General features: G+C 41.2%; 1 pseudogene; it reads right to left on the reverse strand.

Annotated features, from left to right (window-relative positions):
- Nucleotides 1-1,635: 1,635 nt before the first annotated feature.
- LOC119725055 lies at nucleotides 1,636-2,647 on the reverse strand (annotated as a pseudogene).
- Nucleotides 2,648-4,282: the final 1,635 nt, after the last annotated feature.

The raw sequence follows: 4,282 nt of genomic DNA on the forward strand, positions 1-4,282 counted from the left end.
ACGTTAATAAGGATTTGATGATTTTGGACGGTTGATTGAAAGCGTCAATAAATCAGGAATTGATGAGTGTGGCAATGAATCAATTAAAGTACATATCTGGCTGACACCTACCTAGAAAGTTGCCATATAGTGTTTTTTTTGACAAATGAAGTAAATACAAATTTATTCCTTTTCCCACCAGTCATGGTATTTTGTTCCTACATTAATCACGTCACTTGTTATTAAACGAACGTTTCTCTGAATAGACTTGGCGAATTAACGCTACGCTTTGTTTACTGCTTAACCTTTCCGTCAATTTGGGCGATTTACAATACAGTGTGCCACCAAGAGTTTGCCACGGAGAGTAAAGTTTTCCAGTTTACGGTCGACAAAACATGGCCCACTTGAAATAATTTGTTTCAGAAAGGGCCAAAGCGTTCCGTCGCCTTACAAAACACCACCTTATTATAAAGAAAAGACAAGGGCAAACATAATACTGGAATCGAACTCTTACGAAACTACTGACTGGACAAAACTAACAATTTCAATTGTCCCGCGCTGCCAATTTGTCGACCATCTCCCACAATGCCCTGGGAAAATGAACTCTCCCTGGCAAACTGTTGGTGGCGCACTGCATTGTGAATCGTGCGCCCGTATTGGACGGAGGTGATGGTAGGCAAGAAATTGTTTTCCTAGAAATACCGTGATATGACATGTGTTAAATGTTCTCACCATCACGACGACACATAGACCCATATTTCGAAACCTCCACTGGTTACCTGTCAGTAAGCGCGTCATCTTCAAAACTCTACTCTTTACTGATAAATGCATCGACGGTTCGTCACCATCATACCTTCGCGACCTCATTGAACCCTATCAACCACCGCGCACCCTGCGCTCTGGCTAAGCACTGTTGCTGAAGACTCCCGCCATTCACACCAAAACGTATGGACAACGGTCCTTTACACACTCATCCGCTGATCTCTGTAAATCTCTCCCACAACACATCAAGACTGCAAGAACTGAAACTGAGTTCGAAACTGCACTTAATTTTAACCCTGCGCAGCGTTTACAAATATTTTTTTACAACAACTCGTCAACGGCGGCCCTCTGGGCAGCAGGTACTTTCCCGCACTACGCAAGACCCTATTCATAGCAATACAACAAAAATCCACGTGCCAGACAGTGTCCATACAGTTGTCAGACAGTGCGCTGGAAAGATAACTGACTGGCGGATGTGGTATGCAGTTATGAAGGGAGATGGCTGTGTCAAGTTACAGGTCTTTGTTGATGTTTCAATGAGACTTGGCAGAAGGCCTGGTCGAAAGTGTGTTGACACGGCCTGGGTGTAGCCCTGGCTGCAAAGTTCATTGAACCAGCTGATTTGGCAAAGGTTGAATGAGGATTAGATAGTAGGCGACCGTCATTGGCCCTCAATTTTTTTTCTAAAAATAAAATGGGTTTTTTGATGACCCAGGGGCATCAGGTCACTCCGCCCAGGGTTGACATACCTATTTAACATTTAATTATTTCGTGTTGTAAAGCGCATTGAGACATTGTGTAATGCGCTATATAAGAGCCGATTTATTATTATTATTATTACTATTACCTATTTTGCCATTGCAGAATATAGCCAAATAATGTATTTCTTAAAAGTCATAATGGTACCATTTCAACGTCAACTCTGTTACCACCATGCCTTTTGAAGCAGCTGCAGAAAGCTACTTTAAAACCTTGCTTGAATTTCTTGTATTTAAACTCATAGATGATAGGATTAATGACTGAATTGAAATTATAAAGTAAATTAGCGAAAACTCTGGTATAGTGGTAGCCCGTTGATCCACAGAACAAGAACTGAGCCTCCTCTGTTCGTTGCAAGCAGGGAAGAGTAACTACATAGTCCAGTGTCCATAAGACAATGAGAGATCCCAAGACAGTTTTAAGCATGCTGACCAGGTTCTGTCTAGCAATCACAAGATCATAGGCTGCTGCCCTTGCATGTTGAAGATTCAGGGCCTTTGCTTGTCTTTTGAGAGTGACCCGCATCTTATAATATGCCAAACTCATTAATGTTAGGGGCAGCAAATATCCCACGAGAAATGTAAATATGCTGACTATAATATTGGGAATAGCCGGTGAGGATATTTGAATGAGCAAATTTTGTTGGGATCATCGATGGGTTCGATTGTAAAAATCAAAGGTACGTGCACAACAAATGATGTCACCCAAACCATGACAATTAAAGCAACCATCCGTGCTGTTGTGAGTTTCCTTGCGTAGTGTAGAGGGTGTAATATGGCAATGTACCTCTCTAATGTAACTACACAGAGATTGTAAGCAGAGGCATAGGACAATGCAAAAGCCAAATACTTTGATTCTAGAAGTCGGCAGAACAAGTCTCTTACGCCGATGCTAACTGGAGCAAAAACAATAAGCTTACAGTCTGCTGTTGTATAAAATAACAATACTTGCAGACACAGCAGCATATCAGCAACAGCCAAATTCACCAGCAGGTAGTTGGTCATGTTGTGTAAGAATTTGACGCGTAGGATGACGTAGCACACTAAGAGGTTCCCTAAGACACACTAATAACTCCTTCTGCTGCCATGATCTGACAAGTCCACTTGTCTTCAGTTGGTTCGTCATTGTGTTCATCAGTTGCATTCATGGTTAACATTTTCGTTGAGTCTGATGAACAAACGATGTGGTGGGTACAGTTAGTGGTTTCGTTAGGATGCTCAATTAATTCAACTCTCTTTTAAGAAACATTCCTAATTTGTAAGCCTTTGAAGCTGGAGAGAGTTACTCTTGCTCACTGTTTAGATCGTAACAACAATCTGTGACTTTTTCTCCCTCAAATGTGAGTCGTTTCACCTAAAGGGTATCTCGGAATCTGCCTAGTTTAATTTGTACGACAACCACAAATGTTGATACACTGATGACGACTTACACATGCACTAAACATGTACATTTTGTATCAAAATGACAATGTTCTCAAAAATCTGTGAATCGGAAACAAGTGGTCACGATCCGCATCAAAATGTATGTGTCCAGCTTTACCGTCAGAGCGTTTTTGAGAGGCTGCAAGAAGCACAATATTTCACTGATAGTCTATGGCCATGCTCGTATCAGGAAACACCTTATACTAATTTCACGTACGAAGATAAAACTACAGCCGTCAACAATCACTACAATGCCAATGAGTTCCTGTTAGCTCACTGTCGGCAGCTGATGCTTCGTGTGGCAGCCTACCCGTTACCACCTTCCTTTATTGGATGTGGACACTCTGTGGCTTATGGAAGTGTTTTTTTAATGAAAGATGTCAGGAGACGATTGATAATGCGAAACTGTTTATTATCTGCATCTCTGATTGTCACTCATTGAGCTACAAGAGACTACCTTCTTTATCAATACGGTAAACAATAACCAATGATTCATTTCGTATATAACCATTATTCATAAATACCTCAGACAGTTTAGCTATTCCTATTGGTCGAGAGCCCGTCACGTGGCCGGTCTTAAACGGATGATAAAGACATGGCTAGCTGGTCTGAAACACTTTTCAAGTGTCACAATAAAATGTGGACTCCTAAAAATTCAGTGCCTCTTACCGTTTCATTGGTTGAACGTTCACAATCCTCACGTAGGCATGCGCAACACTACCAGTGAGTCATAATTTTATAGTTCAAAATTCCAAACGCAACGCCCCAGGTGCGTTCTGCGCGACATCGCGCAGAACATGCCACGCGCGCGTCAATCGCCATAAAAGGTTTGTTTACATCTTACTCGCCAGCTGAACACTCCATTATTTTGCCAGAGGGATGTTTCAAAAAGCATGAAGTGAACTTGTTGAACAAAATCGGGATTTTTTAACGAATTATTTGATATTTTTTAACCGAAAAGGTATTTATGAATGGGAATAAATATGTGCTCGGTCGGTATTTATCACTCCGTTTAAGACCGCTTAGAGTCTGGGTGCTGATAATTACCCTCGCCTCCGGCTCGGGTAATTATCAGCACCCCTACTCTAAGCGGTCTTAAACGGAATGATAAAAACCTCTCGAGCACACATTTATTCCCTTAATTAAGTTTTCTAACGCATCATATAAAATCGTCGTTATAACGTTTAATGAAACTTTAATGAGTTATTTGTTTGTAGGCTTGCGTGTGTCTTTGTGCGTTTGTTTCTGCATTCAATAAGGGACGTATAGGGTACAATAGGGTCCCTAATTCCCGAGAGGTCCACAATTTGGATTTGTGTACACAACATATGGGTGATCTTCCTAAAAAGTTAGAACAAACA

This window comes from Patiria miniata, unplaced genomic scaffold (genome assembly GCF_015706575.1).
Source record: "Patiria miniata isolate m_02_andy unplaced genomic scaffold, ASM1570657v1 HiC_scaffold_18, whole genome shotgun sequence".
Taxonomy (NCBI): Eukaryota; Metazoa; Echinodermata; class Asteroidea; order Valvatida; family Asterinidae; genus Patiria; species Patiria miniata.